This window comes from Lynx rufus, unplaced genomic scaffold (genome assembly GCF_022079265.1).
Source record: "Lynx rufus isolate CCGP_SWC_20201006 ecotype Redwood Valley unplaced genomic scaffold, mLynRuf1.p SCAF_6, whole genome shotgun sequence".
Taxonomy (NCBI): domain Eukaryota; kingdom Metazoa; phylum Chordata; class Mammalia; order Carnivora; family Felidae; genus Lynx; species Lynx rufus.
The window spans coordinates 94,872,694-94,888,586 of NW_025814878.1; the positions used below are offsets into that span (position 1 = coordinate 94,872,694).

At 40.9% G+C, this 15,893-nt stretch overlaps 1 protein-coding gene across 1 annotated transcript in view; it reads right to left on the minus strand.

The window, feature by feature from the left end:
- LRRC1 (leucine rich repeat containing 1) overlaps window positions 1–15,893 on the minus strand; it is a 138,076-nt gene that overhangs the window by 51,893 nt on the left and 70,290 nt on the right. The window lies entirely within an intron of this gene.

Consider the following 15,893-nt stretch of genomic DNA (forward strand, 5'->3'; position numbering starts at 1 on the left):
ATTCTTTAAACTTGCTTTCCTTTAAAAAAAAACTTGCTTTCCTAATGGAAGATACATATTCTGAGTAGAAGCACATTAAAGAAAAAAATATTAAAAACAAATAACACACATGGATGGACCTTGAAGGCATTATTAAATTAATTAATTAATTTATTATTAATTAATTAAATAAGTCAAAAAAACAACAATGTATGAACTCACTTATATGTGGAATCTTAAAAATGAAACTAAAAACAACACACAAAAAAAGAGGTCAGGCTTGTGGTTACAAGAGGCAATGGGTGAGGGAAGGAGAAAAATTGGATGAAGGTGGTCAAAGGTACAGACTTCCACTTATAAGAAAGATTAGTAGTAGGGATGTAAGTACAATATGGTGACTACAGCTAACACTACTCTATAATGTATTTAAAAATTGGTAAAGGAGTAAATCCTATGAGTTTTCATCACAAGTAGAAGATTTTTTTTCCTTTTTTTCTTTTTACTGTAACTATATGAGATGATGGATGTTAGCTGAATCTAATGTAATTATTTCACGATATAGGTAAATCAAACCATCATGCTGCACACCTTCAACTTATACAGTGATGATTGTCAATTATTTCTCAATGAAACTGGAAAAAACAAACAAACAAACAAACACCACCACCACCAAGTCCCATCACCCTACCAAAAGTCATTCATGGCATTCTGTCGTAATTCCCATTCAGCTTTTTTTTCTTACATGTTCACATAGTTGTATCAGTACACTGCATTCTAGAGTATGCATTTTTAAACTATGGACTTTCTCCTTCTGATTATAAGTGTAACCATCTGGAAAATTCAGAAAAGTCCAAAGAAAACAAAAACCACCAACATTTCCATCACCCAGAGATAATGTTTTACTCTGTTTTTTTTTCATTGTCCTCATATACATGCACACACACAGTGTGTATAAACATGTTATATTTCAAAAACCTGTAAGTTCATGCTGATTTGGTTTTTTCCACCGCACATTTTACAAAATCTTTCCTGCCTTTATTTGTCCAAACAGTTTGCCATTTTTCATGGCAGAAAACCCACTGCATACATTTTCAGACTTCATTTAATCAATCTCTTATTGTTGGACATTTAGGTTGTTTCCAAGTTCCTGATGTTATATTTATATTTATATCCATTTCTGATTATTTCCTTAGGCTAAGCTCCCAGAATTGTGATTACTGCATGGAAGGCATTAACAACCGTACAGTCCTTGATAAGTACTATTAAATTGCCTCAGAGGAGGCCAAGTTATATCTATTTATACTTCCATCACCCTGCACAAGGTGTCCGATTCAACATCTCTCCTCCTCCTTTCTTTTTCTTACACTTTCAAAACTGCCAGTATTATTAGTAAAAATAGTCTGGCAACATTTTGTTTTATATTCCTTTTATTACTAATGAGGCTGAATATTTTTCCCTATGTTTACTGGTTACTAAATATTATGAATTTAAAATGACCAAAAATTGTTAATATTCCTCTTTCTCTTGGCATGAAATGTGGGGTTATAGCTTTTAGGGCTTTAAAGGTTTATTTCATAGCATTTGATTTCAAGAATACATTTATTTTGGACATACTAATATGAAGAAGGACTAAACAGAAAAGGTTCTCCTGGTCCCATGAGGTTTCTTCTACTAGTTCTACAAATGCAAACTGAGCCAAAACATACCTACTGTTTCTAAACTAGGGGTGGCAGAGGGAAGGGAGAAATCAGGGGGAAAAAAGGATGCCCTGCTCCAGCAACCACAAAGTAATCAGAAGCTCCATAAAAGCTTTTCGTTCAAATTTAAAAGCCAAGATCATTTAAGTTTGTGGTAACATTCTCGTCACACTATTCTCTGCCTTGTACGGTCATATGAGGTAGTAAAGAGCAAATACTCTGATCCCAGTTTCATAAATATAATAGCTATACATACATACACACATACACACACAGTTGAGTCTGGAATGGATTTTTAGAATTTTTTTTTAAAGTAGGCTTCACACCCAGTGTGGAACCCAATGTGAGGCTTGAATTTATGCTGGGAGATCAAGACTGGCACTGAGATCAAGAGCCTGATGCTTAACTGACTAAGCCACCCAGGTGCCCCTGGAACGGATTTTTAAAATACACAAATATTTGTGGGCCCTGAGGTACAAATACATTGGAAGGCCCTTCTACATACATTACCTTATTTCATCTCAAAATAAATTATTTTCATTTCCATTGTACAAAATGGACACTAAGGCTCAGAGAGATGAAATGACTTCCTCATCATACAGGACTATCTCACTGTTTGACCCTCCCATGCTGGGATCACAGAACTGTTGTGCTTAAGAATGAATGAACATCCATTACAAAGTAAGCACTGCTTTCCAGGCAAGCGAGGAAATGACACACCATGGCTTTCCTTGGTCTGAAAGATGCCAGTTGTCCTGTGCAGTCCATGACAGTCGCTTTTATGCCACTACTTCAGGTCTTGGTAACCAGTTTTTATAAGACTGAGGAAAGAGGTGCACGTGCCATACTAGTTACCTCACAAGTGCCGAAGAAGATCAAGCCAGACACATGAATACAAACTTTACAGCAGCTTGCTGCTCTATCCAAGACAAAAAAAAAAAAAAAAAAGCATAGAAACAGAGCAAGAGAAAAATGTATGTCCATTAGATACAAGTTTTTAACACTCTTCACACCTGAAGCTTGGGAAGATGGCCTATCAAGGAAACACATGAAAAGCGGCTGTGAGAAACTCTGATCAGGACTGGGCTAGAATCTGGAGATCTGAGAGTAGCAAAAACAATTGCCAGAGAATACAGCTGGACTCAGTCCACACAAAGCTGACAGAGAGAGGTCTGGCTCATAGGAAGGCATTCGCTCCTTAGGATAACCTGCTTGCATACACAGGAGAAGTAGCAAATCGGCAAACAGAACACAGGTCTCCTGACTCCCAAGACCATTTCTTTCCATCATGTGCACATTCTGAACTTGGAAGAAAAAGAAATGTATTTGCTTGGAAAAAGAAAAAAAAGAAAAGGAAAGGAAAGGAAAGGAAAGGAAAGGAAAGGAAAGGAAAGGAAAGGAAAGGAAAGGAAAGGAAAGGAAAGGAAAGGAAAGGAAAGGAAAGGAAAAGAAAAGAAAGAAAGAAAGAAAGAAAGAAAGAAAGAAAGAAAGAAAGAAAGAAAAAAGGTATAGGCAAGGAAGTCAATGATGTGGTGTGAAGAGTCCTGAGTACCAGTTTGCTACAGGTTACTAAAAATATAAGAATAAAAAACTAAAGGAGGAAAGCATCTACTTATCCTTACATACCCAGCTAAAATGTCATATCCTCAGGGCCATGTTCCATGAGTCCCAAGATGAGGCTGGATTCCCCCACTCTCAGTTTCCTCAGGCTTCACCTTTGTGAGATCTGTTACAGTTTTAACTAACCGGTGACAGTCAATCTCCCTTTTTAAACTCTAAGTTCACTGGAAACAAAGATATTGTTGGTCTCGTCTGTCGCTGTTCCCCTAAAGCTGACACAGAAATGAGCTTAAGCTTTGACACAGGTGCCAAATGAGTGAATGAGAAGCTAATGAATAAGTCTCTGCAAGAACAGCTGCTCTCTCACTTGAGTCATGAAATATCCCCATAAGGTCAGGATTATCTTCATTTTACCACTAAGAAAATTGCTTAGTCCCAGATCTCTGACAAGAGGGAGTATAAAGCTTGCGGGTTATTCCCAGCTGAAATCCCCTTTGACTGATTCTTAAATGTCTTCCTCAGGACAAATATGAGGTGTGAGAATAAACATAGGAAAAAAGTATATAAATAGCACCTTCTCAATGAAACCCAGGCTGACCACCAACCTCATTAAAAAACTAATTTGAATTTTTCCCCCATACCAATTCCTACATTCAATTTCCAAATCTTTCTCATATTCTCTAATTATTTTCCTTAGCCATCTTTTTCTTCCTACTCCTATTATTATCAACTTAGATCAGGCCCAAATCATCTAGATGACTGTAATATCCTCTTAAATGATCTCTCCCTGTATCCACTTTGTCCTCCATCAAATCTAAAGAGACATAAGAACAATCTGCACCAGTTTTCCACATTTACTAGGCTTGTGCCCTCAGACAAACTACTTAACTTACCTGTGCCTTAATTTCCTTATCTGTAAAATGGATCACCAACAGACAACTTTTTTAATTAATGCTAGCACATCATACCTTCAGTGCCTCATTAAGTTTAATAAAGAAAAGAGAAAATTAGACAAAGGACACTCACGCTTTGAACAAAATAAATAAGAGCAGAGGAGAAACCAAGTATAAATGGGACACTGAATGCAGTGAGGAGAGGGTAAGCCCTGGGAAAAGACAGATATGCCTGAACTTCAGGATATCAATATGGGAGTATCTGGAGAGAAGACTGCTATCTTTTGATAGCAGATTACCAAATGCTAGGTTGAGCTGTTTACAATTACTTTGCTAGACAAGGGGTTCCCTCTTCTATAAAAAGGGGATAATCACCTCCAGCTTAGGGCTATCTAAGGATAAAGCAGAGTAGCATGAATAAAAGCACATGGCACTCTGATCTCTCTCATTAATATTTAAGAGAGATCAGGAGAGAGGACCACAGGTTTCCATTCAAGGCCAAAAATTCTGAAGAAGGGTAGCATTATTAGTAAAGATGAGAGGATTTAGAGGGCTTTTGTGGTTGTTTTAACTATCTGAGAAGCAGTAACGATTAACCCCTAAAGAAATATCTATTTACATAAAAATATTAGAAATAATTAATGAGATTTTCATCTACTCATTAAGGAATGTACCTCAAAACTTCTACTTGCCAATATTCAGCTTAGTTTTGTTTCAATATAGAGTGAAACAAAAAAAAAATAATAATCATATTTTTCATTAATTCAAACTGGTTTTTGTCTCATACATGTCTCAGAATAAAAGCATAAAATTTGGTATTTAAAAAATGAGAATAATTTTAAAATTAAGTAATCTTTTCCCTACTACTTTCTTTTTTAAAAATTTTTTTTTTCAACGTTTATTTATTTTTGGGACAGAGAGAGACAGAGCATGAACGGGGGAGGGGCAGAGAGAGAGGGAGACACAGAATCGGAAACAGGCTCCAGGCTCTGAGCCATCAGCCCAGAGCCTGACGCGGGGCTCGAACTCACAGACCGCGAGATCGTGACCTGGCTGAAGTCGGACGCTTAACCGACTGCGCCACCCAGGCGCCCCGCTTCCCTACTACTTTCTTAAGATAACCTTTAATTTGGACCCACTCTAAGCCACCATTATTTCTGAATCAGAATTGCTTCAAATTAGTGAGATGTAAGTGTACTTAAAAAATAAAAATATCTAAACAGTAGTTTACCAATGTGACCATTACTACCGCCTGTATACAGGAAATGGATAATTAACCTTAAACTCTGTCAGTGCAAAATACTTTCAACACCTCCAGGGAGACAACAATCCTGGCACCATTAGCCCCAGGGCTTCTGGGACAGAATACAGCTTTCCCTACAGAGATTATTGAAACTGATTGTAAAAAGTGAGTTTTTACTTGCCCTCCCTGATACTCGTGTTCATTTCTGGACATCCATTTTTTTTTTTTTTAATTTTTTTTTTCAATTTATTTTTTTATTTTTTTATTTTTGGGACAGAGAGAGACAGAGCATGAACGGGGGAGGGGCAGAGAGAGAGGGAGACACAGAATCGGAAACAGGCTCCAGGCTCTGAGCCGTCAGCCCAGAGCCTGACGCGGGGCTCGAACTCCCGGACCGCGAGATCGTGACCTGGCTGAAGTCGGACGCTCAACCGACTGCGCCACCCAGGCGCCCCGGACATCCATTTTTAATGCATCAAGCTGAGAGTCTACTTCCCCCACTTCCCTCACCCCTGCAAATACAGAGACCTAGTCCACTTTCTTCCTTGAGGAATCAGGGCTCTCTTCCCACAAGCCCAGAACCCTCGTGGTGGGTCACACCTTTTCCAGAAAAGCTAACACCATCCTCTTGTGATGGAGATAGATTAGCCTGAGGGACGTCTCGGTTTCCTTCTATGTATATGTGAGTTTACAAACTTCCAAGGTATTTCTTTTCATGGAGGAATGAGCATAGACAGCCTGTTTTGACCATAGCCCCCATACATCACACAAGTTCTTTCTGGATAAACCAATTACTCACTGGCATTTCTTGTTCTATATAAATAGCATCTCTTTTCCTCCTGGGTTGGAGACCTATCTGATGTTAGTAAGTTAGAATACTAGGTTCTCTCCACTGAGAGTACCATGAAATGGTCGTGGCTTTTCTCTAGGATCATCTAATTCATGTTGACAGCATTTGGACATAGGAAGTCGAAAAAGACTAGGAATGTTTAAAGAAAGCCAATTATTACCCCCATTCTATCAATCTTTCTGTAAAATTGCAAAGAATGACATTTTAAGCTTCCGGTGATATTAAATGGAAAGTTGAAATTTTACTTTTGAAAATGAGGCAAGAGCTATGTAAGCAATCATCTACACTTATTGCATCAGCACTACTAGCCCCGCAGCAAGGTGGCTGTGTTAGCTTAATTAGTACAAGGTGCCAGCAAGGTCAGGGGCTTGGATTCAGTCCAAGCGTAGAGCAGTTTCTTCTCCCTGGTTCCAGGTCGGCTGCACTCTGAGCACCCTTTGTGAAATGTGTGATTGAAAAACAGCCACGGCTGGGCCTTATCGAGCACTTAAAAGCGTCCTAAGCTACAATTCTAAGCACTTTGCACAAATTAGCTCCTCTAAGTCTTCACGGTAACTCAGAACGTTACTATTATCACTTCCATTCTCATAATGAGGAACGGGGTGAGGGCCAGCAAGCAGGAGGATCAGGCTTTGAATCTAGGCCTTCCACCCCTCAGAGCCTGTGCTCACCATACACTTGCCTTGTCTCGAAAAAGAACGTGTGAGGTCAAGAGAAACCGCAAAACACAACCCAACTGCCTTACCGCCAACAGCCGCTGCCATGTGCTACTTGTACAAAGCCAAGGGTGATGCTGCCTCTGAATCTTCAGAAGCTCAACAGACGGGAGCCAGAGGAAAGGTGCACCACCCCATCTGATAGCTTACAACAGATTTAAACATTTGCTTACCTAATTCTTCTGATTAAACAAAACCAAATAAACCACTTTTAAGAAAACACAACAAAAAATACCAAAGTAATAAAGAAGGTTTAAATTGAATTCTGCTATATGGTTAATCTTTAGCAACTTTTGGTTATGATACAGTACTGAAATTAAGTGTAGCATTTGATTAAGTAAATAATATTAAAATGTTTCATCATTATTTCTTGCTTAATGTAGCTCCTACCAGAGAAAGAATTTAATCAACACTACTGACAAAAAGGCAATACAGTGTCACAGAATTTCAATTAAACCTTCCCTGAATCCCCTCCAAAAGACTGGGCCTCCCAAGTACCCAGTACTTTGAGTAAGCACTTTGTTCAAAGGTAATTACCTATAAACATTTACTCAAAACCTTGTTTCCCCACTAGATGTGTCCTCCAGTAACTAGTTCAGGGATCAGATCTACAATGATCTCCAGTACCTCCCTAGAATATACCATTGTGTAGGTCTTGAACAGGTGGGCATTCAACAAAACATCCTTACTCACCTCACTGGGGCTGGATCAGAAGAGAGAACCCAGGGCCAGCATCCTCACCTCACATAGAAAAATGTCCACTGCCCTGAGACTCCAGTCTCTCATAAAGGGGTTGTTGGATTTATCTGCCTCATCTGCCAACCAGGGCTATTGAGAGGTAAAATAAGATAACATACAGGATAACCTGGTAAAGTACACAAACGGAAAGGACTAAAAGAGGTGAGAAAAAGGCAACTCTCCTCAAGGAGCACTGACTGGTTTTGAGCGTGGGTCCCTTTGTATATTAACTTGTGGAGTCTGGGGCATGTTTCCTTGCCCTTGCCTCACCCCAGACATAACACTGAGACCAGGGGGAAAATGTCATCAACAACTTCTGTCAAAAGAGAGAGAACGGAGTCTTTAAATAAATCTTGGGTATCAGTATCCAATCTTAGGCAAAGAATCATGTAATTTATGAACTGTTAAGAATTTAGGACAGTACCTCAATACCACATCACTCATGTTAAACTATGACAGAAACAAACGAAAATTAATGCAGCATAAACACATGGAACCATCACAAAGAAAGCCACCCCATGAACTGCTGTGCAAAGACATTGGGGCAGAGGCGAACCCAACAGGAATCCAACAATTCACAAGCATGCACATGGATATCAGAGACTGTTCACCTTCCCTAAACTCTGCACCGACATTCAAGACTTGCTCAAGACTTGTTCCAGATGAACAATTTCCCATTAGACTTTAGTTCCATCTGTATTTCTAGTCTACGAAGGGAAAATGTATAAGATGTGATGCAAGCCCACTTGGGTTTAGCTTCTCATGGAAACGATCAACCTTTACAATGAGCACTTGCAATATTTAACAATGTTAAATAACGAGGATGACAAAACAGCAAAATACAAGATTACAAAAAACTTGAAGTATTTATGTTTTTTAAATGTTTATTTATTTTTGAGAGAGAGAGAGAGAGCACAAGCAGGGGAGGGGCAGAAAGAGAGGGGGACGGAGGATCTGAAGCAGGCTCTGCACTGACAGCAAAGAGCCTGATGCAGGGCTCAAACTTACGAACTGTGAGATCATGACCTAAGCTGAAGTTGGGCACTTAACCCACTGAGCCACCCACCCATAAAGAACTTGATCTTCTTCCCATGCAACACTGTCTCCTCCTGTGAGAGAGGAATTAACTTAGCAGATTAATCGTCTTGCTCACATACTGAATTCCCTGAACACCTGGTGAGAAAATGCGCACCATGGCTGGCCCTGGCCAGTGCTGAGCTGACACTTCCGCTCAAGCTGGCCACCATGGCATCAACAGTGCATGCACATGTGTGCACATAAACGCACATACACAATGCCTTCTTTTCAACCATGTCGACACCTTATACCTTTTGGCACAATATTTCTACTTTAGACGAAGATTTGAAATTGCTACCCGATGGCCTGGTACTCAGATAAGCCTCTTTTGAAATCAGTCACCCTCCAGTTGTTGTCATTGCTACCTTAGCCACAAGTGGCAAGTCAGGCACTGGGAGAAAAGCAGAGGACAGGATCAAGATCAGGAAAAGTGATAGTTATTGCTCTGAGAAAGAGGAACTATTCCCCTCCGATCCCTGCTATATCACCTGATTGTGTGTCTCCAAATAAGAAGAGCTGCCACTGTTAGGGCCCATTATGTACCAGGTACTGCAAATGGCATTTTGTGTGCATCATCTCTAATCCTTACAACAATTACTGAGATAGTGGTCCCATTAGCAGATGAAGAAGCAGGATTGAAAACATTAACTAAATTGTCCATGATCCCTCTGCTGACATATAGAAGAGCAGAGCTGTGAAATTCTAGTCCATCTGCCTCAGGGCTGAGGAAGACTGTGAAGTAACTGCTAAGGATCTGGACAGTCAGATTCCATGAGTTCCAAACACGCTGGAATAAGAGATTCCCGAGGAAATGAATATGGAGAGAAAGAGGAGATAGAAACCCAAGTCTGCAGTTCTGAGATACCACACAGAGGTGGGGGTGGACGCACAGTCTGAGGAGAAAGGAAGAGCGAACCTCCTGTTTGGGGGCAGGGGACACCCAACAGGCAGAGGGAAGAGCTGAGAAGTCAGGGAGCAAAGAGTGTCACCAAGAGTGATAAGGAAAAGGTTGACTTGGCTACCAGGATTATGCTGTCACCTTTGCGAGAACATATATAATGGTTTGAGGGGAAGTCAAAGCACAAAGGTTGAGAAGCCAGACAAGGAGGAGGGGAAAGTAAAGCAGCAGGGGCCATATTCTAGTTGGAGACACATATTCATAATGGGCAGATAAGGAAGTTGGAGAGAAGGTGACAAGGTTTCCTGACCATGAAGCCAAATTTATTTATTTAAACATGATTTTTTTAATGTTTATTTATTTTTGAGAGAGAGGGGGGGATAGAGAGAAAGGGAGACAGAGAATCCCAAGCAGGCTCTGCACTGTCAGCTTGGAGCCAAGGTGGGGCTCGAACTCACAAACCGTGAGATCACGACCTGAGCCGAAACCCAGAGTCAGATGCATAACTGCACCCATGCACCCCAGCCAAATTTATTTCTTTAAAAGGACTGTTGTCCTCTGTCCTCTGTTTAATCAGAGATTATATCCTGACTGGAAGTTTGAAACCTCTTTGCCTTTGACTAAATGACATTGACAGTTTTTCTTACCAATATAGAGTTAGCAATCCTGTGTCACAGTCCCATTTTTAAAAAATTATAAGGCCCCATTAAATCTATGAGCCTGAGAACCTGGGGCCATATGCCTTCAAAAAGCCTGGGCATGAGAAAAGGAGTTTGCAGCTTGAGTGAAAAACTTTTCCCTTGATTTTGCGTTTGGGGGTTTTTGTTGTTGTTGTTGTTGTTGTTGTTGTTTTTTGGAGTGGGGGGACCTGTAGAGTGAGCAGAGGGGCAGACAGAAGTGAAATGGGAGAAAGCTGTGGAAGCGCATTCAATCCCATCTTTGCACAGAAGGCAGCAAGGGGGCAGCGCAGGGAGTGAGGGAGGCCTGCAGAATGTGGACTTTGGAACCCTGGCTATGAGGAAGGGGGCACAAGAGGGTCTTGGGAGAAAAAAGGCCCATTAGTTGAGAGCAGAGTCACAGGATGAGAGCCATTTATCCAGAGCAGAGACAAATGACAAAACCCCATCGTCTTAAGAAGGAAACAAGTTGTCACAATATGAAACGTTCTCAGAAAAAAAATAATGAAAAAAGAATCATGCACACAGCAGGCAATGCTGCATTAAGGGCGAGAAGGAAGATGGGAGGGTCCTATTGGCATGGAATGTAGGACCCTATTATGGATAAAAAACCACCAGTCAAGACCTGGCCAAACACAGAATTCAAACATTACAAGGAATAAACCACTAGTGGTGAACAGAACAAACATGTAAAAAGAGATGCTGACAGGCTGTAGTAAAATACTGAATGTTGTGACTTTGGGCACACTCGGTGCATCATATTGCTTCATTGAGAATTATTTACTACTTGGGTAAAACAAGGTCCTTGTGTGCCAAACAGGCTGGCTGATTAAGACAGTCTGACTGCTGTAACGCTGGTTGCCTGACTTGATCCTGCTTAAAAATATCTAGGATTGTCAAACAAGACTAAATATGAATGCATGATTCAAGTCTGCATTTGCTGCCACAGCTGTTCCTCTGGGTGTGCAGCAGGGGGGAAAAATGCTAAATGGAAATTTTTTTCAAAGGCATCATCCCATTTATCATATTATTCCAACCACCCCAGCCTCGCCCAGGAGGCAGCCAGCCTTGTAGACAAAGGCACAAATCCTGCCTGAGCAGCAGCCTTCCCCGTGTTTGTGAAAGGAAGATGGACACAGGCACAACATGGGGCAGAAAGGTGGACATGGGTCTGTCTGCACAGTGCAGGGCGGAAGGCGCCACAGAGGGGCCTTTGTCAAAGTGTTATTTTAGGGTCTTGGTAACCTGTGCTGCCAAAAAACTTTCCCAGCCCAGGAGGTTTTCACCTAATTCCAGCCACAATTAACCAAAATAACCTTTACACCTCAGCTTTTCCTCCCCAGCAGAGTTTTGGCTAAGTGAACACAAATATGTCTTGAGATACAAGATCCTGATTTGCAAAGAATAAACAAATAAATTAACCAAAAAGTAAAAAAAAAAAAAAAAAAAAAAAAAAATTACAGGATAGTACGTGTTAGGTTTCACAAAGAATAATGGGAAGGGGAAAAATTATGTGGAGCGACTGGCATTCTTTTTACTTACCCTCCTCCTAGAACAAAATTCTGAATAATGTCTACTTAAACCTCACAGTAACAGCAACTAAATACCAAAAACTAAAAAAAAACAAAAACAAAAACAGTATTTGTATTCATCTCCTACTTCAACATTCACTCAAAATTGCAGCTCATTTTAATTATTCCCATTTAATATGGGCAAAATTACAACTACTGATATTTATGCATCAAAATTCTCTTGGGAAATCTAAGTCTTCGAATGGAGGGATGCTCTGATCCAAAAATTAAGTCTTCAACTCTGCCCCAAGTTTCCTCCATCCTTTCTAGACCACAAGACTCCCTCCCCTGAAGTGCCAATCAGGGCCTGTGGTCAGACCCACTCCTTTGCATGAATTCTATGGGTTTGATTCCCTGCTGTCTCCTGTTAACCTTTTTAAGTATACTTAATCTTTGCACATGAGAATGTGACTCCTGTCAGCTGAAATAACCATCCTAATAAACTCAGTGTTCTCCTCTCACACCCCCACACCATGCACAGTGTTTGTCAATTGACAGCCTTGACCACAGGCTAGAATGAGTCATTCAGACTCCTCAAATCACTCTGAGTAGCACACAGAATAGAAGAGAGGGTGCAAGGCAAGGAGTGAACAATGCAGTTCTCCAGAAGCGCAGGGAGCAGCTCTTTGGCCCAGATAAACTAGCCAAAACATGGCTTCTCAATTATTCTCACCAGCTTTTCCCAATGCACATCCCTACCCCAGGTCTAAGGAAACCACTGAGTGTCCCCAGGCGCTGGGGGTTCTCAATGTCAGAGTACAAAGGAATCAATGGGAGCACTTATTTGATGATGGGGCCGGACCCACTCCTAGCAACTGTCTCACCAGGTCTACGGTCCACCGTAGGAGTCTGCATTTTTAACCCAACACTCTTGGCGATTCAGATACAGAGGGTCTTATAGCTGCCTCTGAGAAATGCTGAGGCATTTAATTAACTTAATTGGTTCTCAGTCCTGACTGTATGTTAGAACCACCTGGGGCCAATCACCACCTGAGATTCCAATAAATCAACCTGGGGTGGGATTAGGGCAGTACTTTAAAAAGTACTGAGTCCAATGTGCAGCCATGTTAGGAACCACTAATGATGAGGCCCTGGCCATTTTAGTGCATATCTGACAATTATTCATGGCTCCCATCCATAATTTACCTCCATCAGAAAGCTATTTCTGCTCTCAGATTGAAGAGAGCCAACATGTAAATACTGTGTGCACGGAAGGCTTTGTCAAGTTGCCTCAAATGGGACGGAAAACAGCAAAGTATCAAGGGAAAGCTATTTTGTTCGGTTGAAGATGGGGAAAGGACGGAGGGGGCGTGTTTGAATCTAATTTAGCTGCCTCCTCCTCATTTTTAGGTAAGATAAATTTTTAAGAAATCCCTTTACATGTAATACAAGTACACCTTTCCAAAAGTAACCCTTTTAAAAAGGAGGCTAAATTAGAAAACAGCATGCAAAAGGTATTCTAAAAAGGGCTCAAAACATGTTTAAGTGATTCAAAAAAATACTGTAGAAAAAGACCTTAAAGGCTTAAATTTTGTAAGCTGTCAACAGATGAAAGGGTATGCTATTTATAATTCATTTAACTCCTTAAAAAGAAACAGAACTTATACATTAAAATTGGTGTTATCCCCTTAAAGTATTCATCATACAAGGCATGCAAATATATTCTTCTGGCATTGCCACTGGCTAAATGTTTTGGAGTTCTTAGAATTACAATGAGTGTTTCTCATAACTCAATGTTTTGTTTTGTTTTGTTTTTTACTGTTTATTTATTTTTGAGAGACAGAGCATGAGCAGGAAAGGGGCAGAGAGAGAGGGAGAGAGAGAATCCCAAGCAGACTCCGTGCTGTCAGCGCAGAGCCTGACACGGGGCTCAAACTCACTAAACAGGAGATCATGTCCTGAGCCAAAATCAAGAGTCTGACACTTAACTGACTGAGCCACCCAGGTGCCCCAACGTTTGCTTATTTAAAGGGTAATTCAGGTTCTTACAATAGACACTTGCTTTTTGGACTAGTAAAAAATCATTTCCTGTACTTAAGCCATTATTCTATGGACTTGACTGAAGGCAAGAAAGGTCAGGTTGTAAAGACATCCTTTTAGCCTAATGCTGTTCAGGATCGTGACCCCACCAGGAACTATTAAGGTTCTGTTAGGCTCCTAGCTCCAATTTAAATTCAGACAAGTTCTTCTGGAGATTAAAATGCAGACTCCAGGAATCATGCCCTGGAAGTTTGATTGCATAGTCCTTATCTAAGGTGGAAATATGCAGTCTTAACAAGGATTCTAACATAGGCAGTCTCAAGCCCATCTGGAGAAACGCTGCTGCAAGTGAATGAAGGCCATAATTCGAAGTCTAAGTTTCTAGGCAGAAAGAATACTTGCTCTCACCATTCCTGAAAGCGCCTTTCTCTGTGGTCTGATGATCAGCAGGGCATTCTGGTCTTCCATTTTAAACCTATAAATATGGTTTTGCCCACAGGGTCTGAACATTCCTGGGGGTAGACTGTGGCTTGTCATTCCTCCTTCTGCAATACATGTGATAGTACCCCACTGCCTGACACAGACAGAATGCACAGTTAAAGTTTCTAGACTGAACTCAATGTAAAAGTTCAGATTTAATCCTTTTTTAAGAATCTAAAATGTGTTATAAATATCTCACCTTCTAATTCCATTGAAGTGCTAAGCTTGTCACCTCTGCCAGTCATCTACCAGCTTCTGAATAGATTAATTTTATTCACATAATTCAAGAAATCTGCACCCCCAGGATGGATAAAGGGACTACAGAGCCTGGACCTTATTACACAGTACCATCCATATAATAAGTGCTCCTACACATCAAAAGGTGACAAAAATAGGTGCTTTCCTCTCGTAGCCAGTTTCTCTCTGAAATTACAATGGAAGGAATGGTCTCAAGGGCTAAGTCTAAGAGATTCACTCACTTGTTCATGTATTCATCCATTTGTTCATTTATCCATTTATTTAAGGAACTACCTATATGGCGGACGGTAAGGAGACAGAGGTATAAGAGACACACACTCTTTGCCCACTGTGATCCATAATCCAGTGACTAACAGAAGTATCATAAAAACAAGCCCAGTACAGGGGCACCTGAGGGGCTCAGTCGGTTAGGCACCCAACTCTTGTTCTTGGCTCAGGTCATGGTCTTGTGGTTCGTGGGTTCGAAGTCCTACATTGGGCTCCACGCTGAGAGGGTAGAGCCTGCTTGGTATTCTCTCTCTCCCTCTCTCGCTGCCCCTCTCTGCCTCTCTCTCTCAAAATAAATAAGTAAACTTAAAAAAAAAAATTTTAATGTTTATTTTTGACAGAGAGAGAGAGAGAGAGAGGACAAGCTGGGGAGGGGCAGCGAGAGAGGGAGACACAGAATCTGAAGCAAGCAAGCTTCAGGCTCTGAGCTGTCAGCACAGAGCCTGACACGGGGCTGGAACTCACAAACCATAAGATCATGACCTGAGCTGAAGTCAGACACTTAACCAACTGAGCCACCCAGGCACCCCTAAAAAAAATTTTTTTTAAATAAGCCCACTACAGTGTGATATCCAACACTGGCAACCTCAGCCAGGGCCAGGAGAGTCTGGAAGTAGAAAGGGCAGGTTGTTGACTTTTCCTTTACTTGCCACCATTGAGTTTTTATAATGACTGTATACTGCTTGTGTGTGTGTGTGTGTGTGTGTGTGTGTGTGTGTGTGTGTGTGTGTATTTGTTTTGTTTTGTAATCGCAAGATGTAAAGTAAACTTGGAAACACCATGGGTAAATGCAATCACAAAAGGGTCTTGGAAGGAGGAAACTTTGTCTGTTGTCTTCAACACTTAATATGGAATAAGCAGGCTTAAAATGTCCTGAGTCTACTCTGGTCCTAGCCATAGCTAATGACCAGACTCCAGACAGAGAATATTGGTGGCTGGTTACCCCCACCTTTTGCCTTCTGGGTCTGCCTCTCGGTGGCAGCAGCAAAGCCTGCATGGCTCATTCCAA